The 25099-nt window shown below is 43.5% G+C and overlaps 1 protein-coding gene across 3 annotated transcripts in view; it reads left to right on the top strand.

The window, feature by feature from the left end:
• The first annotated feature begins 4248 nt into the window (after nt 1–4248).
• VWA5B1 (von Willebrand factor A domain containing 5B1) overlaps nt 4249–25099 on the top strand; it is a 106964-nt gene continuing 86113 nt past the window's right edge. For all 3 annotated transcript variants that reach the window (XM_075277895.1, XM_075277896.1, XM_075277894.1), the window contains exon 1: nt 4249–4842. The gene's annotated coding sequence lies outside the window, so the exon portion shown is untranslated. The remainder of the gene's footprint in view (nt 4843–25099) is intronic.

Genomic DNA, 25099 nt, shown 5'->3' with positions numbered 1-25099 from the left:
GGACTGTAGGGTTATAGGTTGGACTTGATGGACTGATGTCTTCATCCAACCTCATCTACTATGTAACCTTGCATAGTTACCCATCAGTGTGCTGTCTCCGGACTACAGGAAATTAAAATTTTGGTAAGCAAATTTTCTCCAATATCATGATAGTTATTTCTGCTTATATCTCTCTAGTCACTGGTAAGTTCTATATATGAAATCTTTATTTTATTGATCCTCAGATCCTCAGATGGATTCCTGTTGGTAAAGTCATGATGATTTCCTGAATTTTAGTCCTGCCCTGATTGTTCGGACACTCGGAGCTTCTAACCAATGAGACGCTCTCCATCATCAAAGCTTCTTATTCTGTTCTGTTTAACTAAAACTCATTACAATTCATAGAGAATCTGAAGATCCCTAAATATTTCTTTTTTTCTAAGATATAAATTATTCATGGCTTTCGTCGTGATAGAAGCTCATGTCAGCGGCAACACGCATGTCATTTACATGTAGATGTGCAAGTCGTTTGTGTATTAACCCCTCTGTTGTCGGACTTTAAGCCATTTATTAATATTACTTATTATCTGTGTAATGTATTCTGCAATTAGTTATAAAAGGGAACTTTATGGGAAGAAATATCGTAATATAGTAACATAGACTTACTGCAATCACTAGTTATACCAAGTGCTGAAGCATATTCTCTTCTAATCTGTTTCCTTTTTTTAAAAAAAATTATTTACTGTATATTATTATGGAGCCGAACACCTTTTTCACCTTGTTCTCACATCTGTTAGCAGTGGTTAAGAAATATGCTTTCAAGCAGCCACATGGATCATAGGAACATGCAGTCTGCAAAGTATTGTAGTGTGCTGTGTGATCTGTGCAGCTCTGGAGTATAATACAGGATAAGTAATGTAATGTGACTGCACCAGCAGAATAGTGAGCGCAGCTCTGGAGTATAATACAGGATGTAACTCAGGATCAGTACAGGATGGGTAATGTATGTACACAGTGACTGTACCAGCAGAATAGTGAGTGCGGCTCTGAAGTATAATACAGGATGTAACTCAGGATCAGTACAGGATAAGTAATGTAATGTATGTACACAGTGACTGTACCAGCAGAATAGTGAGCGCAGCTCTGGAGTATAATACAGGGTGTAACTCAGGATCAATACAGGATAAGTAATGTAATGTATGTACACACTGACTGTACCAGCAGAATAGTGAGCACAGCTCTGGAGTATAATACAGGATGTAACTCAGGATCAGTACAGGATAAGTAATGTAATGTATGTACACAGTGACTGTACCAGCAGAATAGTGAGTGCAGCTCTGGAGTATAATACAGGATGTAACTCAGGATCAGTACAGGATAAGTAATGTAATGTATGTACACAGTGACTGTACCAGCAGAATAGTGTGCACAGCTCTGGAGTATAATACAGGATGTAACTCAGGATCAGTACAGGATAAGTAATGTAATGTATGTACACAGTGCCTGTACCAGCAGAATAGTGAGCGCAGCTCTGGAGTATAATACAGGATGTAACTCAGGATCAGTACAGGATAAGTAATGTAATGTATGTACACAGTGACTGTACCAGCAGAATAGTGAGCACAGCTCTGGAGTATAATACAGGATGTAACTCAGGATCAGTACAGGATGGGTAATGTATGTACACAGTGACTGTACCAGCAGAATAGTGAGTGCAGCTCTGGAGTATAATACAGGATGTAACTCAGGATCAGTACAGTATAAGTAATGTAATGTATGTACACAGTGACTGCACCAGCAGAATAGTGAGCGCAGCTCTGGAGTATAATACAGGATAAGTAATGTAATGTATGTACACAGTGACTGTACCAGCAGAATAGTGAGTGCAGCTCTGGAGTATAATATAGGATTTAACTCAGGATCAGTACAGGATAAGTAATGTAATGTTTGTACACAGTGACTGCACCAGCAGAATAGTGAGTGCGGCTCTGAAGTATAATACAGGATGTAACTCAGGATCAGTACAGGATAAGTAATGTAATGTATGTACACAGTGACTGTACCAGCAGAATAGTGAGTGCAGCTCTGGAGTATAATACAGGATGTAACTCAGGATCAGTACAGGATAAGTAATGTAATGTATGTACACAGTGACTGTACCAGCAGAATAGTGAGTGCAGCTCTGGGGTATAACACAGGATGTAACTATTAAACAAGCAGTACAAATCACTGCAGCAGTTCTATATCTGCAGTCTGTTTGTTGCCCCTTGGGCTACACTTCGGGGCACAATAGCATTGGCTAGTGTGTCAGTCCTGGTCACATTCACAGGCTTCTTCTCATTATTTACAGTTAGAAGAAAACAATGAAGCGGCCGGCGGCTGTGTGTGGGGTCAGGCTACGGTGACCTCGGCAGTCCCAGCCAGTATAGGAAATTAAAGAAGCAGCAATCTGTTTTGTGATCTCCCGACTAATCCTACTTCAGTTTATGATATGAGTCAGATGGAGTTTCACTAGTGAAGTTATATTGGGAGAATGATGGAGAGATTGCTGCAGTGTTTGTTGCAGATTTTGCTGCAGATTTTTGAGCCAAAGCCGTGAATGTATTCAGCAGAAGGGAGAAGTATAAGAATTTCCTTCATATTCCCTATTCCTCCACTTGACTTTGGCTCAAAAAACTGCAGTAAAATCTTCAATAAAAAACAAAGCTTTTCCGCAATGTGCGGCCTCAGTCTTATATAGGTTATAGACACTGGGTTTCAAACATAAAAGTCATATTATAACCCACCCAGCTTTCCAATGATATAGCCTGAACTCAGAGTAAAATGTTCTGTCTATGTAATTTCCAGTCTTGACTGCAATTCTTGCCTTATATTCATGAACCAGGAAACTCACAGATGAAGGACTATTTCCCGCCGGGTCCGGCCCCGGACAAGGAACTTTGGTAAGATTGGCATATTGAAAGTAAAGTAGGTTTTCTTTTGATTTTAATGTATTTTCTAAGCCTAGCTACATGTGTATTACTGGGATATCTTTGACACACTCCATTCTCTGACTGTGTACAGTGATGGTCTGTGGCCCTATAGCTATTCTGACACTACAAGTCTCAGCGTGTCATGGCTGTCATGCTATGCTGGGAGTTGTAGTTCGCTCTATAGCTATTCTGACACTATAAATCTCAGCGTATCATGGCCGTCATGCTATGCTGGGAGTTGTAGTTGGCTCTATAACTATTCTGACACTATAAATCTCAGCGTGTCCTGGCCGTCAGGTTATGCTGGGAGTTGTAGTTGGCTCTATAGTTATTCTGACACAACAAGTCTCAGTGTGTCATGGCCGTCATGCTATACTGGGAGTTGTAGTTGGCTCTATAGCTGTTCTGACACTATAAGTCTCAGCATGTCATGGCCGTCATGCTATACTGGGAGTTGTAGTTGGCTCTATAGCTGTTCTGACACTATAAGTCTCAGCATGTCATGGCCGTCATGCTATGCTGGGAGTTGTAGTTGGCTCTATAGCTATTCTGACACTACAAGTCTCAGTGTGTCATGGCCATCACGCTGTTCTGGGAGTTGTAGTTCGCTCTATAGCTATTCTGACACTACAAGTCTCAGCGTGTCATGGCCGTCACGCTGTTCTGGGAGTTGTAGTTCGCTCTATAGTTATTTGGACACTACAAGTCTCAGCGTGTCATGGCCATCATGTTATGCTGGGAGTTGTAGTTGGCTCTATAACTATTCTGACACTACAAGTCTTAGCGTGTCATGGCCGTCATGTTATGCTGGGAGTTGTAGTTGTATAACCACAGCAGTAGAGTAATATAAGACGACATGCAGCATTCTATGTAATAAGCACCGGTATACAGTCTGTATGCAGTGATATACCCCACTCCTCCCGTTACCTGTGTGAGCGTGCCTCTGTCTCTGGGCAGGATATATATATCACACACCTGCAGCTCATTGGCTGGGGGCACACGTACATATCACAGGGACATGCATGCTATTGTCTGTATGTGAGATATTATATCGCCCTCCCCACCCTGCTGGGTGTCAGCGCAGAAAGATCTGCAGCTGAAATACTGGGGGAATGTTCCAATTCATTGTCTCCTTGATGTGTTGAGTTAATCCCATTGCTGACTGTCTCCCGTCAGCCTCCGAAGCCTGTCGTGTGTAACTTAATTATTTGTTATGACTTACTGTTGACTGTCAGATGTCACAGTATGTCTAATTGCCTTTCCCTATGCAAGGGGGGTGTATGGGAGGGGGTGTTGGTGAAGGCGCAGTCTGTGTACTAGGAGTTTCTATGGTTACCTATCTGACTAAAGTGTCTGTGTATAATGATGGTCACCCAGCCCGCTATGGCATTGAGTGCAGGAATCAGTGGGCTTCCAGCATAGCACAGACCACAGCCTCCTGGAGATCACTGGCTTCACCTCTGCCTGCCTTGAGTTGCCATTTCTTCCCCAGACACATGTTGCTGATCCATATTTGCAAACACTTAAAGACTTCACCAGCCAAGGATTGATCAGGAGGTTCCTGGAGACCTCTGGTGTACACCCCTTAAAGACTAGCACAGGTAGAAGACAGTTTTCTGACTTGCACTCAGTGATAGGCAATATCTGCAACCTCCAGAATAGACTGAAGTCAAGGGGTTTAGGAGAGAGCCCTGTCCGCATCCTCCTGAGGTCTCTGGGAACCTTGTGAAGGTGCTTGGGTGGCCACTTGTTGCTGAGGTCCCCTCTTCTCATAAGGTCCACCTTCTCTCCTCAGAAGAAAACAAGACGTTGCCTCTACACTTGGCTTCCTCTGCGTTTCGGCAAGTCTGACAGCTCTTCCTAGAGACCCCACAAGTGTCAGTGAATCAGGGTGAGTAGTCAGGCTGCTGGATGCCGCTTCCTTTCTGCTTCTCTTAACAATCACCTTTTGTGTCTTTAATTGGGCATTGTCTACATTCAGGTCTGCGCTCATTAAGTGGCAGCTAGGGACCTGGGTGGGAGGCCCCTGTGGGAAGGAAGGGGTTAATATCAGGCAGTGTTTTGTGCAGCAGCAGCAGCAGCAGCGAGGTGTTCCTGCCCCAGATGTGGTAGAAGCTGCGATAGCTGCCCATGGTGCTGAACTGTAATACCTAGCCATGGTATATAAGGTATTATAGCTGTCCATGGTGCTGAACTGTAATAACTATACATGATATATAAGGTATTATAACTGTCTATGGTGCTGAGCTGTAATACCTAGCCATGGTATATAAGATATTATAGCTGCCCATGGTGCTGAACTGTAATACCTAGCCATGGTATATAAGGTATTATAGCTGTCCATGGTGCTGAACTGTAATAACTATACATGATATATAAGGTATTATAACTGTCTATGGTGCTGAGCTGTAATACCTAGCCATGGTATATAAGGTATTATAGCTGTCCATGGTGCTGAACTGTAATAACTATACATGATATATAAGGTATTATAACTGTCTATGGTGCTGAGCTGTAATACCTAGCCATGATATATAAGGTATTATAGCTGTCCATGGTGCTGAACTGTAATAACTATATATGATATATAAGGTATCATAGCTGTCCATGGTGCTGAGCTGTAATACCTAGCCATCATATATAAGGTATTATAACTGTGCATGGTGCTGCACTGTAATATTTATATATGATATATAAGGTATTATAGCTGTCCATGGTGCTGAATTGTAATAACTGGCCATGGTATATAAGGTATTATAGCTGTCCATGATATATAAGGTATTATAGCTGTCCATGGTGCTGAATTGTAATAACTGGCCATGATATATAAGGTATTATAACTGTCCATGGTGCTGAATTGTAATAACTGGCCATGATATATAAGGTATTATAACTGTCCATGGTGCTGAATTGTAATACCTGGCCATGGTGTAGCATCTATTATGACTGTCTTTGGTGCTGAACTGTAATAACTATCCATGATGCTTAAAGGGATATTCCAATCTACATAACCATATCTATATTTGAGGATAATTAAAGGTTAAACATTTTTGCAAATATATCTAGTTAAAAATTCTGCAGAGTTATAAAGATTTTCTCCTACTTTCATAGAGGTGACAGTCTTTTATCTTGATCGGTTGCCAATGGTTATGACCACTAATGCAGAAACTTTCTATGGTCGGGGACTTGTCAGGAACCAGCTATGACGTCCTTATTGTAGCCGGGTTATCAGGCAGGGACACTACATGTATCAGAAGATATCCCGGCCACAATAAGGACATCAGGGCTAATTTTCTGACCTTAGAAAGTTCCTGCATTCATGGTTGTATCCACTGGCAACACTGGTATGCACAAGATATTTAGAGAAAATCTTTAAAACTTTGCAAAATGTTTAATTACTTATATTTGCAAAAATGTTTAACTGTTAATTATCTACAAATTTAAAAATAGTTATGTAGATGGGAATATCCCTTTAAGCTATTATAACTATCCATGATGTACAATCTAATATTACTGTCCATGGTTGTGAACTGTAAGGGCTAGTTCACACGTGAACTGCCCGCGCGGGTTTTGACACAGAGAGAGACGCGGCGAGCCGCGTCTCTCTCTTGTCAAAACCCGCCCGCCGCGACCATCGCTGTCGCGGCTTAACCCTCTGCTGTCGGCTCAAATGAATGAGCCGACATAGGAGGGAGCTGCGGGGGGCGGAAGCCGCGCGACTGAGACAGCGCGGCTTCCGCCTGAAGAAAGGACATGTCCTTTCTTTTCTCCGCTAGCAGCAGCCCGCCGCTAGCGGAGAACAGAAGCCCGGTGGTCTCCATAGACCACCATTATAAGGGGAGGTTTTGGACGCGAAATCCGCTGTCAAAAACCTCCCCTTATACTCATGTGTGAACTAGCCCTTATAACTATCCGTGGTGCTGAAGCTGTAATATCTGTCCATATTGTAGAAGGTGTAATAACTGTCCATGGTAAGTTACTATAGCTGTCCATGGTGCTGAAGCTGTAATATCTGTCCATAATATAGAAGTTATTATAACTGTCCATGGTGTAGAAGCTGTAATAAGTGTTCATGGTGCCGCAGCTAAAATAATAACTTTGGTGCTGAAACTTTCCTGGGTTTCGAAGTGATTATTACTGCCCATGATGGTGATGAAGCTATTATAACCTGACCCATGATGCTTAACTTGTTATAACTGTGTGCGGTGCGGAAGCTTTTATGACCCTTCACGTGGTGACTATGACTATTGTTATTACTACCATTGTCTAGAGGCTATTATACCTGTATATACTGTAATGGATACTTGTTACTGGAGCTGGTATAACTATCTAGACTGAGAACAATATAACTGTACATGGTGCTGAATATAATATAACTGTACATGGTGCTGAAGGTAATGTAACTGTACATGGTGCTCAATATAATATAACTGTACATAATGCTGAATATAATATAACTGTACATGGTGCTGAATATAATATAACTGTACATGGTGCTGAATATAATATAACTGGTGTAGAAGCTATCATAACTTTCCATGATGTACAATCTAATCTAAGTGTCCTTGGTGCTGAAACTCTTAGTACCATGTCTGTAGTTATTATGTCAATAGTGCTGAGTATCTAAGCTATTATACTGTCCATGGTGCTGAGTATATAAGCTATTATACTGTCCATGGTGCTGAGTATATAAGCTATTATACTGTCCATGGTGCCGAGTATATAAGCTATTATACCGTCCATGGTGCTGAGTATATAAGCAATTATACTGCTCATGGTGCTGAGTATCTAAGCTATTATACTGTCCATGGTGCTGAGTATATAAGCTATTATACTGTCCATGGTGCTGAGTATATAAGCTATTATACTGTCCATGGTGCCGAGTATATAAGCTATTATACTGTCCATGGTGCCGAGTATATAAGCTATTATACCGTCCATGGTGCTGAGTATATAAGCTATTATACCGTCCATGGTGCTGAGTATATAAGCTATTATACTGCTCATGGTGCTGAGTGTATAAGCTATTATACCGTCCATGGTGCTGAGTATATAAGCTATTATACTGCTCATGGTGCTGAGTATATAAGCTATTATACTGTCCATGGTGCTGAGTATATAAGCTATTATACTGCTCATGGTGCTGAGTGTATAAACTATTATACCGTCCATGGTGCTGAGTATATAAGCTATTATTATTGTCCATGGTGCTGAGTATATAAACTATTATACCGTCCATGGTGCTGAGTATATAGGATATTATACTGTCCATGGTGCCGAGTATATAAGCTATTATACTAAGTTCACCCAGGTTCCCTCGCCAGCTCCAGCCCCCTCCTATCCCCTAACCCCATGTCTGTAATAAGATAAGATAAGATAAGATAATCCTTCAATAATAACACAAGGACATGTACAGAGGTCTCTCCTTCTGACTTGTAGTTTGTCGGAGGTTCCCCCTCATCCTCATCCTCGGCCTCTGAAGACGATTTTCTGTGATCACCGGTAATTGCACTTAATGTTTACAAGAGGCTCTCGACTCCGTCACTTCATAAGAAGGGGCTTAAGTGGATTTTATGGATTCTCCTTACGGCAGATGTTGTAGATATTCACCTTTAGGGGCTGCTGGTATTTGTAGTCCTACATTCCCTGAAGAGCGACTCTGTGTTTTTCTATGGGGTGGGGCATGAGAGGAGAGTAAACAAGTGTAGGGGGGGGGGTCTCCTTGTATCTGTGATCTCAGTACACAAGACATTATGCGTCTTACAATTGCCGCTCAGGTCGATAAATGGGTTGATAATAAATATGGATGACTCTGTCTCTGCGGCGCAGTCTGTGTCAGGTCTCTGGAGACAATGGGGGTCATGGCTGGCACGGACTGACAAACACAGCTCTGCTACATATGCCTATGTCTTATTAAAGCGATGGAGAACGCGCTCAGGTTAAACACTCGCCATCCTTCCCCTTAATTCCTTCCTTACGGTTTCCTCCTGCTCCTCGCAGCCGCTCCTTCTGTCTGCGTTACGTCAGTGCTTCTCTAAAACGGTTAAACGGCTCGGCGAGGTCTTAAACTCCCAATTTAATATGTCCTCGGGCAGCTACAAGACGATGCGAGTACAGACCTAGAGCGGAGGATGGCAACAGATCCTCCAAGACCGTGGAAGACATTCTGTGTCTTCCGATGTCTTGGTTATGGGTGACTGCCTCTGTCACAATTCCTATACACCCCCCTCCCATATATGAGCAGCATTCCCTTCTTACACCTGCAGTATATAAGGATAGATTTAGTGGTCGCTGTATTGACTTTGTTCGCTATCGTAAAGACCCCCATGCGGATTGGGAGCCTCTGTAGCCCGCCATGTCCAATGTCACAAGGTAGATTAATGAGCCGGCTCCGAGTGACGCAGGTGTCAGCCACGGAAAAATAAGAAAGCTGGGAATTTTCATGTCAATCCTCTAAGGTGAACGGATGCGTCTTCCCGCGGTTGGTCAATAGATGGCGTTACATCTATACATCTTCTCAGGTCACCGGGCTCTTAACCTCCCACATCTCACACTGCTTGGGAATTGTTGACTGGTAGGTAATCCTGCCTGGTGTCAGCCGCCAGACTGATGGATGGCATCTAGAAACCTCCATGACTACCTGCTACAATGCAGGCGCCGTGCCCACCCATCGCCAGCTTCTCCCAATAATGTGCCCATCTGCCAGGCCTGGGGCACTGTGGTTCATCATGTACACCCAGCTGCTGCAGAACCTCATTTGGAAGCAAAAGAGGAGGCTTTGTGTCCGTTACAGACTTGGTTAATTGACATGAGAGTGTCATTTACTTTTCCCAAAGAGGTTCTGCAGCAGCTGGGGTATATGTTTTATGGTATATATGATTCATTGTGAAGTATCCTTGATATTCTAAGGGCACAATCAACACAGATCTCAGCAAGTATTCTGTATCCAAATACACATTAAAAAGGAATATATTGCATATCCTACTTGTAATCTGCACATCCCACTTATAATCTGCACATCTCACTTGTAATCTGCACATCCCACTTATAATCTGCACATCTCACTTGTAATCTGCACATCCCACTTGTAATCTGTACATCCCACTTGTTATCTGCACATCCCACTTGTAATCTGCACACCCCACTTGTTATCTGCACATCCCACTTGTAATCTGCACATCACACTCGTAATCTGCACATCCCACTTGTAATCTGTACATCCCACCTGTAATCTGTACAGCCCACCTGTAATCTGCACACCCCACTTGTTATCTGCACATCCCACTTGTTTATCTGCACATCCCACTTGTAATCTGCACATCCCACTTGTAATCTGCACATCCCACTTGTAATCTGCACATCCCACTTGTAATCTGTATATCCCACTTGTAATCTGTACATCCCACTTGTAATCCGCACATCCCACTTGTAACATGTACATCCCACTTGTAATCTGTACATCCCACTTGTAATCTGCACATCCCACTTGTAATCTGTACATCTCACTTGTAATCCGCACACCCCACTTGTAACATGTACATCCCACTTGTAATCTGTACATCCCACTTGTAATCTGCACATCCCACTTGTAATCTGTACATCTCACTTGTAATCTGTACATCCCACTTGTAATCTGTACATCTCACTTGTAATCTGTATATCCCACTTGTAATCTGTACATCCCACTTGTAATCCGCACACCCCACTTGTAACATGTACATCCCACTTGTAATCTGTACATCCCACTTGTAATCTGCACATCCCACTTGTAATCTGTACATCTCACTTGTAATCTGTACATCCCACTTGTAATCCGCACATCCCACTTGTAACATGTACATCCCACTTGTAATCTGTACATCTCACTTGTAATCTGTACATCTCACTTGTAATCTGTACATCCCACTTGTAATCTGGACATCCCACTTGTAATCTGGACATCCCACTTGTAATCTGGACATCCCACTTGTAATCTGGACATCCCACTTGTAATCTGGACATCCCACTTGTAATCTGCACATCCCACTTGTAATCTGCACAGCCCACTTGTAATCTGCACATCCCACTTGTAATCTGGACATCCCACTTGTAATCTGCACATCCCACTTGTAATCTGTACATCCCACTTGGATAAACTTCTTTGCTCTCCTTTCCGATTCCCTTTCACGTCTTGCAGTCTGTGCATAGTAAATGTATTCCCCCTGCCCTCTGGTGCTCTGGCCTGAGAAGATACACAGCCTTCTACTGTCAGAAAGGAGAACATTAACCCTTTCATGACAGAAATAGCAGTTGCTCAAAAGCATATAGTCAAAGAGGGATTTTATGGAGGGCATGATTACTGTGTAGGGGGCACCGACAGGGAATAAAGAAGAAGTTTCCCATTTATTGACAGCTAGAAGAGATCCTCAGAATGATACGGAATTAAAACGCAAAGTATTTTAGAAAGTTGCCAAACTTTGCATTCTACTCCCACGTCCCCCCCAGCCTGCTTTCTTCCCTGTTTATTCAATGCTGTTCTAACCCCTACAATCGCTGCCATTTATGTATTGCGGTGCAGAGCGCAGGTAATTGTCACTGTGCCGAGCGAAAGCCGCAGCGGGGACCTGGGTACAAGCGTTAGGAAATCTGCAACAAATGTCAGTAATCAAGGAAATGGCTGCAAATTGTTCTGTCACTTACTCTCCAAGACGCGGTAAAAGACTTCGCTTTCACTGCGGAGATTGGGTCCTGAGCAGCAGGCGGAGGTAATGCCTGAAAATACAGCTCAGGCCTCATTACTCAGTAATCCCAGAGAAAGGGGGCGCCATCACTACAACAACCCTGCAAAATATCATGGGTAATGGCTCAGCACTCAGTGGCGCCCCCGCTCTGTAATTTTATGTGATCTGCCTGCACTCTGCTCCTCAGTACTCAGTGGCGCCCCCGCTCTGTAACTATGTGATCTGCCTGCACTCTGCTCCTCAGCACTCAGTGGCGCCCCCGCTCTGTAACTATGTGATCTGCCTGCACTCTGCTCCTCAGCACTCAGTGGCGCCCCCTATCTATGATCCGCCTGCATTTCCTTGCTGCGGTTCCCTCCTTTATACAATAATACAGGTGATGGAGGAATATCGAGGAGGGAAGACATTTCAGAAGTGACTTGTCCCAGCGGTGACTCCTAATACAGGACCAGGGTGAGAAGCGGCCATTGTGTCAGTAATGCAGGGCGAGGGGTTGGGTGTTATACATCAGGGGCAATGGGCTGAGTGAAACACGTGAATCCAATAACTAACAGCTGGGAACCATTATGTCTCTCCATATAGTGTATATATAGTCACATAAATAGACACCAGGTGCAGGTGCAGATATACGCATACATTAAGAGGGAGACGATATATAAACAAATATATATAAACACAGATACGCACTCACGCAGGTTGCTCAAATACATAATCGCTGCCTATTTGTGAGAAATGTCTTCGGTGAGGCTGTAAATAAATCGTTGCGGAGAAGAGTTACAGTGAATGTCTGCAGCGAAATAAATGGCTGTCGTGTGGTATCTTATCAGAGAAGACAAAATGGCCAATGAATAGTTATCAAAACATTTTTTTCAATGACTTTTTATTGGCTTTTGTTGTCTTCTATGATAAGACGTTCATCCCCATGCAGAAAGCCAAGTTAACTCCATCAATAATAGAGCGCCACCATGACTAATGCCAGCCACAGTTCTAGCCATGCTCAGACTGGTATCGGCGAATCCACTGGTTCATCCTATGACTTTAGGGGTCTTACCAGACCCTATTCACTTACCTGTTCACACTCCTGCTTGTGGACGCTCCTCTTCCCTCTTCAGCCTCCAGAGGGCCCTAGAGGGCACATTACATTATCTTGGACGTGATGTGCAGCACACAGGGCCCATTGAAGGCTGAAGAGGGACGGCCGCGAGCAGGGAGTGGTAAGCGAATGCAGCCAGGTTCTTCCCAGTTGTTAAAACTGGATCTCTGGGTAGAAGTGGTGCCATTGACCCGGTTCTTCTACTGGTAGAGCAGGAAGACACCCACCCCCCATCCTGAAATAGTGTCAGCCTAGCTCCTATGAGAAGGTGACAGGCAGAGTGCTGGAATCCAGATATATCAGCCCCAGGTTTCTGACATATATGTGGTCCAGGAAAGATCTGAACTAGGCCTCAGCCCAGGTGTAGATCCTGGTCTCATTACTGGGCCAGAAAAAGGCTGCAGTTTGCCTTACACAGTATTGTAAGCGGCCATTTTCTTGTGGCCGGCGGGCATGCATAGTCGGCTTTGCCCGAGGCCTAGAAGTTTGAAGCCAACCCCCGGAAGAAGACGAATGAAGAGCCCGTTCCTGAAGAAAATGGAGGCATTGCTGGAGATTACTGGGGATGCCCCCAGTGCTGTTTGAGCGCTGGGGACCGCCCCCAGTGCTGCGTGAGAGCTCATTTGCCTACCGGCGAAAACCGGGATTTGTACGGAACGGCGGTGTGGAGAAGACATCTAAAGGTAAGAGAAGAATAGCCTTTCTTAAGACTATTCCTACGTGATAGGCAGAAAAAAACTGAGTATAAATGATAGGATCCCTTTAATAACTGTGCCAGCGATCACCAGCTCCGTCCATATTTTTTCACACTGCCAAGAAGTGATCTGTGAGTGCTCATCCTACGGAGAGCCTAAATGCTCCAGTACATAGACATATTTTGTAGGTCTCCTCTTTTGTTATGGGGGTTGGAATATAAAGCTCTAGTTTGGGAATCATGTCATGATTATATACGAATTGCTTTGCTACATCTATATATATACCATTTCTGATCCCTGTTATATGCTCTGCCTCAGTGTCAGTCTTTACTGTAGCTCGGCATTCTATTCATGAATCAGGAAAATGAGTATGAACAGATTTCTTCAGTGTTTGTGAAGAAAACACTGTGGCTGTCTGTGGGGTCTTTACATGATCTGATCACTGATCTGTGATTGTTCCTTCATAGTCTGATTACAGACTGAATATAGTATGCCGAGCGGTGCCGGAGGAACACGAATCAGTGTCTACCTGCTGCTCTATCACCGGCCTCTTATCAGCAAATCGTTGTCTGATCGTGAGGGATTTGCCTGAACGACTCCAGCGGGGAGAATTACTGGTGACATCGCCTCCCGCGCTGACTGTCACCCACGGCGAGGAAACCTGCGGGGCGTCATTGATATTCTGATGGATTCTGCAGCAGGACTGTAATGGATTCCCATCGTTCTTTTACATCTCTGCCTTTTCCCGTTATCTTAAAAAGAAAGCGATGAATAAAAACGTATTGGCGACGCTTTGCGCGCTCGCCTCCTCACGTGTTCGGCACATTCATTTGTTGTCTCTCCTGTATTCATTTACCTTGCCAGTGCTCGGTAAATGTCAGACAACAGCTCTTATATGAGGCTCGCGTCCTCTGTTTTATGGCTTTGATAATAGCTGGCGCGCGGCGTGACCTTTGCAGGCGACATTGAGGATCTCCTCGAATCTCAGATCTCTTTGTTTAAAGGGCTTTTCCAGTTTTGCGCAGCTTTCTTTACATTATTCGCAAAAACAACATGGCTGCTTTCTTCCAAACGCAGCACCATAACTGTCCTCACGTCAGCCACATTCACTCCAATGGAACTCAGCTGCAATGCCAGGAACAACCCATAGACAAGTGTGGCGCTGTTTCTGGAAGAAAGTAGCAATGTACCCTTTGACTCAGATTCTGACAACCCTGGTCTGACTTCATACTGCTCACGGATCAGGGTTTGATAGCAACTATCAGGAGAGAGATTTGTGCTTTCGAATGTTAGGGCAGCAGTTTGTGCTCCAGAGCTGCTCCTCTGACTACAAACAAGAAATGAAGCGTCATTGTCAGACATTGTAGTAGCTAATCTTCTTCCATACCTTTCAATTGTGAATCCACGGGACTGTCCTGGATTTCAGGCACTGTCCTGGGTGGCTGGCAACATATCCTGATTACAATTGCTGTATCTGCCTCCTCATCAGGCCTCGTACCATGTGGTGAGGCATTAAGGGGCATCATAATGTGTGTGGGAAAGTAAGGTAGCACTATGCTTTGTGGAAGAAGGAATCCTACTATGTGGGGGCACATTATCATACTGTGTAGGGGTATTAGGTATCCATCATTCTTTGTGTGGAGGAGTAAGGGGGCATTATACTGTGTACAGACACAAAGTGGATATTATACTATTCGAATGGCACTGAAGGGGCATCACACTGTGTGTGGGGTACTGGAGGGGTCATCATACTACACTAGGACACTAAGCGGGCATCATACTGTATTGGAGCACTAAGGGGGCATTATACTATGTTGAAGCACTAAGGGAGCATTATACTATGTTGCAGCACTAAGGGGGCATTATACTGTGTTGGAGCACTAAGGGGGCATTATACTATGTTGGAGCACTAAGGGGGCATTATACTATGTTGGAGCACTAAGGGGGCATTATACTGTGTTGGAGCACTAAGGGGGCATTATACTATGTTGCAGCACTAAGGGGGCATTATACTGTGTTGGAGCACTAAGGGGGCATTATACTGTGTTGGAGCACTAAGAGGGCATTATACTATGTTGAAGCACTAAGGGAGCATTATACTATGTTGGAGCACTAAGGGGGCATTATACTATGTTGCAGCACTAAGGGGGCATTATACTGTGTTGGAGCACTAAGGGGGCATTATACTATGTTGGAGCACTAAGGGGGCATTATACTATGTTGGAGCACTAAGGGGGCATTATACTATGTTGGAGCACTAAGGGGGCATTATACTGTGTTGGAGCACTAAGGGGGCATTATACTGTATTGGAGCACTGAGTGAGCATTATACTATGTTGGAGCACTAAGGGAGCATTATACTATGTTGCAGCACTAAGGGGGCATTATACTGTGTTGGAGCACTAAGGGGGCATTATACTATGTTGGAGCACTAAGGGGGCATTATACTATGTTGGAGCACTAAGGGGGCATTATACTGTGTTGGAGCACTAAGGGGGCATTATACTATGTTGGAGCACTAAGGGAGCATTATACTATGTTGGAGCACTAAGGGGGCATTATACTATGTTGGAGCACTAAGGGGGCATTATACTATGTTGGAGCACTAAGGGGGCATTATACTGTGTTGGAGCACTAAGAGGGCATTATACTATGTTGAAGCACTAAGGGAGCATTATACTATGTTGGAGCACTAAGGGGGCATTATACTATGTTGCAGCACTAAGGGGGCATTATACTGTGTTGGAGCACTAAGGGGGCATTATACTATGTTGGAGCACTAAGGGGGCATTATACTATGTTGGAGCACTAAGGGGGCATTATACTATGTTGGAGCACTAAGGGGGCATTATACTGTGTTGGAGCACTAAGGGGGCATTATACTGTATTGGAGCACTGAGTGAGCATTATACTGTGTTGGAGCACTAAGGGGGCATTATACTGTGTTGGAGCACTAAGGGGGCATTATACTGTGTTGGAGCACTAAGGGGGCATTATACTATGTTGGAGCACTAAGGGGGCATTATACTATGTTGGAGCACTAAGGGGGCATTATACTATGTTGGAGCACTAAGGGGGCATTATACTGTGTTGGAGCACTAAGGGGGCATTATACTGTGTTGGAGCACTAAGGGGGCATTATACTATGTTGGAGCACTAAGGGGGCATTATACTGTGTTGGAGCACTAAGGGGGCATTATACTATGTTGTAGCACTAAGGGGGCATTATACTATGTTGCCGCACTAAGGGGGCATTATACTATGTTGGAGCACTAAGGGGGCATTATACTGTGTTGGAGCACTAAGGGGGCATTATACTGTATTGGAGCACTGAGTGAGCATTATACTATGTTGGAGCACTAAGGGGGCATTATACTGTGTTGGAGCACTAAGGGGGCATTATACTATGTTGGAGCACTAAGGGGGCATTATACTGTATTGGAGCACTAAGGGGGTATTATACTATGTTGGAGCACTAAGGGGGCATTATACTATGTTGGAGCACTAAGGGGGCATTATACTATGTTGGAGCACTAAGGGGGCATTATACTATGTTGGAGCACTAAGGGGGCATTATACTGTGTTGGAGCACTAAGGGGGCATTATACTGTATTGGAGCACTGAGTGAGCATTATACTATGTTGGAGCACTAAGGGGGCATTATACTGTGTTGGAGCACTAAGGGGGCATTATACTATGTTGGAGCACTAAGGGGGCATTATACTGTATTGGAGCACTAAGGGGGTATTATACTATGTTGGAGCACTAAGGGGGCATTATACTATGTTGGAGCACTAAGGGGGCATTATACTATGTTGGAGCACTAAGGGGGCATTATACTATGTTGGAGCACTAAGGGGGCATTATACTGTGTTGGAGCACTAAGGGGGCATTATACTGTATTGGAGCACTGAGTGAGCATTATACTATGTTGGAGCACTAAGGGGGCATTATACTGTGTTGGAGCACTAAGGGGGCATTATACTATGTTGGAGCACTAAGGGGGCATTATACTGTATTGGAGCACTAAGGGGGTATTATACTATGTTGGAGCACTAAGGGGGCATTATACTATGTTGGAGCACTAAGGGGGCATTATACTATGTTGGAGCACTAAGGGGGCATTATACTATGTTGGAGCACTAAGGGGGCATTATACTGTGTTGGAGCACTAAGGGGGTATTATACTGTGTTGGAGCACTAAGGGGGCATTATACTGTATTGGAGCACTAAGGGGGCATTATACTATGTTGAAACACTAAAGGGGCATTATACTATGTTGGAGCACTAAGGGGGCATTATACTGTATTAGAGCCCTAAGGGGGCATTATACTATGTTGGAACACCAAGGAAGAAATCCTACTGGGTTGGAGCACTAAGGGGCATCATAATGTATTGGAGCACTAGAGAGAATCATACCATGTTGGAACACTGAGTTGGAAAATTTACTGGGTCGGAGCACTAAGGGGGAATTACACAATGTGGGGGACACTAAGGGGGAATTACACAGTGTGGGGAACACTAAGGGGGAATTATACTATGTAGAAGCACTAAGGAGGAATTACACAGTGTGGGGGACACTAAGGGGGAATTATATCATGTTGAAGCACTAAGGTGAAAATTATACTGGGTTGTAGCACTAAAGGGGAATCATACTGGTATGGCACACTATGGAGAAATTACAAAGTGTGGGAGCATTATACTCTGTGGTAGGACCAAGATAGAAGTATACTGTATAGTGGGCACTAAGGGGGGCATCATACTGTGTGCGAGTACTAGTTGTGTTCCACACAAACATAACATTCTGGAAGCATATAAGGCCAATATTGGGGTGCTATTAGGATACATTGCACAAAGAAGGGCACTATTATTCTGTAGGAGGCTCAAAGGCCACCGGGTAGGATTATAAGACACAAAAGGAACGGGCAGGGTGAGAGTAGCGGCTTAACATAGGGATATTTATTTGTTCCTCTTTATGTTCTTGGCTTTGATCAGCTTTGTCACTTCCAGCCTGGAGAAGTCCACAAGGTATAGACTCTCGTACACTATGTATGACAGCCCATATGTGTCCTGAAAGTAAACAGCTCTATAATACAGCAGCAGTATTACATAAAAGATACTGCTATAGCGTGGTGAATAGATAGAAGGCAGCGCGTTTGTTCCTCCGTCTCCCTTGGCGGAGTTGAATGACTCTTCCCGGTTAATTCTCTGATTTTCCTATTCATTATCAGAATATTTCAGCAAAATACATCAGAGAGAACGGCGGCGAGAGACACGAGACGCTTCTAGAGGCAATTAAGTCCAAGTTATTTCCAAGTCTGTAATTCCCCTGAAGTGTTCTTTGCAGGCGGATATTCTAGAAAGGATTCATTATGGCAAAGTCCTGGGCGTCGGGGCTGGTAATTATGGCGGCACAGGTGTATCACTTTGTGTGCAAATTCGCGAGCTCAGAACAATGAAAATGACTTTGATCTGGCGAGGATCGGGGAGACGGGACTGGATTAACTCTTTACGCTACCGCAGAGGATAGATCAGTGCGGTATACTGGAGCCTTCTATCGGACGATGTCTGATGGAGCCCTGTTATTAATGCCATACAGGATCGGGCGGACTTATTCTTCCGCCAGTTTCAGATTAAAAATTATGGATCCCATTATAGTCAATGGGATCCACCTGGCCCCGTTTAACCGCTAGCTCCAAATAATGGAGAGCCAGTGCTATTGTGAACCTAGGAAATTGGTCCTATTTAGCCATCTGAATATATATTTGCAGTCCGATAGGGCATACAGGCACACAACGGAGGCCAAAAGTACATTAGCCTTATCTGATTGGCGGGGTCCTACACCTAGGACCCCTCCGATCAGCTGTTTGAAGAGGCAGTCTCTTCCCTGTGCTGATGACATCATGTTCATCAGTCACATGGTACAGCAGAAGCTTAGTCCCATTCAAGTGAGTGGGGTTGAGCTGCAACACCAAACACAACCACTATACTAACGTATGTCAGTGTGCTTGGTATTCAGTGAGGAAGCACCAGCACCCACTGGAACCTTACGGCCTTTACAGCCACCTGATCTGTGGGGGTCTTGGGTGTCGCAACCCCACCAATCACATATTGATGACCTATCGTGGAGCACACTTGTAAAACTACACGAGATAGGGGATACATACATCCCCCGGGTTCTATTGTGGACAAACTACAAGTTTACGAGCTGGTTCCAACCTTGATTCCCAGCACTTGGACCCTGAGTCCCTCCGCCTCCTCCCCGGTGGTCATCACTAGTTACTTGTATTATGGGGGTTGGCAGAATAGATCATTGTAATAGTAAAATCAAACTCCGTAGTACAGGTAACTAGCAGTGGCTATGGTAGAGGAGAGGGGAGGTAGAACAATTTGGTTGCTGGTTCCCAAGTACATGTTCCTGCATTGGAACCATTCTGGAAACCAGTGGTTCACCTGCAACAGAACCCTGGAGAAAAAAGTATTGGAACCCTCCATGGAGATCCCCTTTGAAGGCCTTTAACATGCAGAGCAATGTATACTCAGGGCTCAGGATAGGGGATATGATGCAGAATTTTGCTCCCTCTAGTCAAACAGCCTCCCCCCCCCCCCATTAATTTCAGATGGAGAGCCAGAAATAACAGAGTACTATGCTTTGGCTGTCTCTGGTGATCCCATTAAAATGATACTGTCCGACCACCACTCCATTCAGACCAAGGGGCTAAACACCCTTCTTGTGAACATGGGGTCCCAGAAGTCAGACTGACCAATCAGAAATGTATAGATAAGTTGCTCAGATGGGATAACCCCTTTAAGAGCTTTCCCTCCTCAAGACCCCATATACAGTGTTGGCCAAAAGTATTGGCACCCCTGCAATTCTGTCAGATAATACTCATGTTCTTCCAGAAAATGATTGCAATCACAAATTTTTTGGTATTTATTATCATTGTTTAATTTGTCTTCAATGGAAAACCACAAAAAGAATTGTCAAAAAGCCAAATTGGATATAATTCCACACCAAACATAAAAAAGGGGGTGGACAGTAATGGCACTGTTTGAAAAATCATGTGATGCTTCTCTAATTTGTGTAATTAACAGCACCTGTTACTTACCTGAGGCACCTAACAGGTGGTGGCAATAACTAAATCACACTTGTAGCCAGTTGAAATGGATTGGAGGTTGTGCTTGCAATCGTTTCTGGAAAAAAAAGAAAATTATCTGACAGAATTGCAGGGGTGCCAATACTTTTGCCCAACACTGTATTGGAAAACAACACAAGGATATTTACCCTCAAATTCAACCCAAACCTATGCAAGGTAAAATGAAAGAATACTCTACTCACATCCAGAGCAGTCTTCAGAATCCTGTTGATTGACCTCATAAGCAAACCTATATGGGCTCTGACTCTGCAACTGTTATCTGAGCTCTCTGTTTTAACTGTTTGTTGAATGGAATCAAATGCAATTCTACACGCAGCTTGAGAAGTGACTAGAGTATATGACTTGCAAAATCACTCAATGTTTTATGAAAATTTCTGCCATAAGCTGTAAAACTCTTTCAGCACCATACATCAGACTGAGCTGTCACCTTTTCCTTCTCCCTATGGCTTATTTCCAGCAGGTCGACCCTCTGACAGGTCTTCAGGGATAAATATTGTGCAAGGATTGATGGACAAACCCCCCGGAGGGTAAGATTATTCAGCAGGCAGAAAGCGCCTTTTTATTATGAGATATCAGAACTTTATGTACTCAGAGGGCTTTTTAATTCAGTTTGTTCTCTGCCGAGCATTTTCCCTAAAATAGTTTATTGGGCCCCGGAGCAGGAGGCCGGTAACTGAATTATCTAGATAAGTATGCATTAATGTGGTTAGTAGAGAGCCGAGCGCAGGGATACAGGCAGACGTGCGGCTGCGGGAGATGGGGAAGGGGGGTATAGCGAAAAATCCAGATGGAAAATCTGTGCCTGTGTACAGTAGGTTAGCAAATCTGGTGGGATCCTTTCTCAAAATATACATTGTGAGAGTGAAGGGTGCAAGTGGTTTAGGGTGGATGCAAGTGGATGCTATAATATATGTGTGTGGTGGTACGGGTAAGGACCAACCTTTTCTTATCTTTGGGTGTAAAGGAATTGTGTGAGAAAAACATGGCTTTTTCCTTCCAGAAACAGCGCCACTCACTGTCTCCAGTCCGTAAGGAGAGAGAAAGAAGAGAGAGAAAGAGAAGGAAGAGAGAGGAGGGAAGAGAGCATGAGCGAGAAGGAAGAGAGAGGAGGGAAGGGAGCATGAGTGAGAAGGAAGAGAGAGAAGGGAAGAGAGCATGAGAGAGAAGGAAGAGAGAGAAAGCGAAGGGAGCATGAGTGAGAAGGAAGAGAGAGGAGGGAAGGGAGCATGAGTGAGAAGGAAGAGAGAGGAGGGAAGAGAGCATGAGAGAGAAGGAAGAGAGAGAAAGCAAAGGGAGCATGAGAGAGAAGGAAGAGAGAGGAGGGAAGGAGGGAGCATGAGTGAGAAGGAAGAGAGAGAAGGGAAGAGAGCATGAGAGAGAAGGAAGAGAGATGAGGGAAGAGAGCATGAAAGAGAAGGAAGAGAGAGAAAGCGAAGGGAGAATGAGAGAGAAGGAAGAGAGAGGAGGGAAGGGAAAAATTTAAAGAGGGAAGAGAGAAGGAAAAGAAGAAGACAGAGGACAAGAGAAAGGAGTTATAGAGTATAAGAAAGAAGGGAAAGAGAGTGAGCGAGGGAGAAGGATGAGACAGAATTGAGAGAGTGCAAGAGAGAGAAGAGGAAGAGAAAGAAAGGAGATTAAAAGCAGTGAGAGTAGGGAGTGATAGAATGTGAGGAAGAGAAGGGAGAGAGGATGGAGAGAGGGAAGCAAGAAATGGGGAAGAGAGTAGTGAGAGTCGAGACGGGAAGGGAGTAAGAAAGAGAGAGAAGGGAAAAAAGAGAAGTGAGAAAGGGGAGAGAGAAATGAGAGACACAGAGGGAAGAGAGAAAGAGACAAATGGAAGAGAGGGGAAAGAAATACATATAGAGAAAAGGTAAAAAAAAAAAAACATGAGAGGGAGCTGAGAGACAGAAATAAAACAGACAGAACATAGGAATAGGAGTAAAGAAAGTAAGGGATGGAAAAGAAAGACAGTAAAAAGTAAGAATAATAGACAGGAGATGAATGAGAGACATGTGGAGACAGAGAGCAGAGAGAACAGAAGGGTGATGAAGAGCAGCAAACTGCAGTGACCGTAGGGGGCGCTGTGTACAGATCAGGATCACAGACAGGCGCTTCTGTTATGTGCAGATTATTTTTACTCTCTCTTCTTGTAGCGGCAATCATTCTTCTCATATTTCTTAAGAATTCTCAGGGCGTGCAGTATATACAGGGGAATAAAGGAGCACTGTAGGGGCACAGCACAGAACATGACACAGAACGCAGCCTGAAAAGAGTCTGCTGCAATTTTCATGTTTTGCTTTATGAACACCCCCAAATTCTGAGCCAGAATTAGTTTCTCATGGTCCCAGCTGCCATTCACCGCCAATCCTCAGCTGGAGCTGAAACGCTGCATAGGAGGAGGAGGAGGAGGAAAAGAAGAGAGAGCAGAACAAGATCCGGCTCAACAATTACTGAAATCTCAGGAAACACCAGGAACAGCCTCTCAGGAACCTAGTTATCTTTTCTGTGGGTTTTCGGGATGTGGGAGGAAACCAGAGAAAACATATAGAACCTATACAGAGATGTTACTAGGGGAGCACCACCAGTATAAAAATGTACATTCTCTATGAAGAGTCACCTCAGAATTACTCCATGGTGCTAGGAGTGACATTACATGGGCACTGTATATACTATACATTATCTTTACTGTATAGCACTTTGATATAGGAAATATGTCAATACAAGAATGCAATCATTTGGAAATCTCACAGAACCATATTTTAGTCACCAATGAAAACATATTAGAAGGTGAAAACTACACAATAAAACATATCAAAAGATGAACATTATACAATAGAACATAGATCACATATCAGAAGGTGAAAGTTACACAAGAGAACATAGATCACATATCAGAAGGTGAAATCTACACAATAGATCACATATCAGAAGGTGAAAGATACCCAGTAGAACATAGCTCACATATCAGAAGGTGAAAGTTTCACAATAGAACATAGGTTACATATCATAAGGTGAAAGTTACACAAGAGAACGTAGATCACATATCAGAAGGTGAAATGTACACAATAGAACATAGATCAAATATCAGAAGGTGAAAGTTATACAATATAATATAGATCACATATCAGAAGGAGAAAGTTATACAATAGAAAATAGAACACATATCAGAAGGTGAAAGTCACACAATAGAACATAGATCACACATCAGAAGGTGAAAGTTACACAATATAATATAGAACAGATATCAGAAGGTGAAAGTTACACAAGAGAACATAGAACACATATCAGAAGGTGAAAGTTACACAAGAGATCGTAGATCACATATCAGAAGGTGAAATCTACACAATAGATCACATATCAGAATGTGAAAGGTATGCAGTAGAACAAAGAACACATATCATAAGGTGAAAGTTATACAATAGAAAATAGAACATATATCAGAAGGTGAAAGTTTCACAATAGAACATAGATCACATATCAGAAGGTGAAAGTTACACAAGAGAACGTAGATCACATATCAGAAGGTGAAAGTTACACAAGAGAACGTAGATCACATATCAGAAGGTGAAAGTTACACAATAGAATATAGATCACATATCAGAAGGTGAAAGTTACACGATAGAATATAGATCACATATCAGAAGGTGAAAGTTACACAATAGAATATAGATCACATATCAGAAGGTGAAAGTTACACAATAGAACGTAGATCACATATCAGAAGCTGAATGTTAGACATTTCTCTATTTCATCTAAGAACATTAACTCATGTAGGAATAGATATCAGCAACACGTCTAAAAGCAGTTGGGACAGGGTTAATAGACGGCTGGAAAAGTAAGTGATTCTAATAGATAACAGCTGGACTATGTATAGAAAGAGCATGTTACAGAGGCTTTCAGAAGATGGTCAGAGGTTACCCAATTTGTAAAAAACTACTCAATGTAAAATTGCAAAAGACTTTGACTAACTCATCATCTACAGTACACAATGTCATCAAAAGATTTAGAGAATCTGGAAAAATCCATCTGTACAAGGAGCTAGGCCGGCGGTCAATATTGGACACTCGTGATCTATGGGCCCGCAGGCAGCAGTGTATTAATAGCAGGTATCAATTGGTAATGCAAAATCATTGTCTGTGATCACAGTTCATAGGACAATCCACAAATGCAAGATAAAGCTGTATTATGCAACAGTATTCAGAAACGCCGCATCTTCTCTGGGCCAAGTGGACTGAGGATAAATGGAAAATTGTTCCGTGGGGAGATGAATAAAAACTGGAAGTTCTTTATGGAAACCACAGACACCCTATTGTGTGGACTCAAGAGGAGAGGGACCATCCAGATTGTTATCAGAGCCTGCATCTCTGAGGGGTTACATTGGGGTTACTTTAGTGCCTATGGATGGGTATCTTACACATTATGGAAGCCAGTATCAATATTGAGCGGTAATTCAGGGAAGATCTTGCATATTTCTGCAGGACAA

The sequence above is a fragment of the Leptodactylus fuscus genome, chromosome 6, assembly GCF_031893055.1.
Source record: "Leptodactylus fuscus isolate aLepFus1 chromosome 6, aLepFus1.hap2, whole genome shotgun sequence".
Taxonomy (NCBI): domain Eukaryota; kingdom Metazoa; phylum Chordata; class Amphibia; order Anura; family Leptodactylidae; genus Leptodactylus; species Leptodactylus fuscus.
Note: the sequence above shows the minus strand (reverse complement) of the source record. Positions and strands in the feature narration are given on the sequence as shown.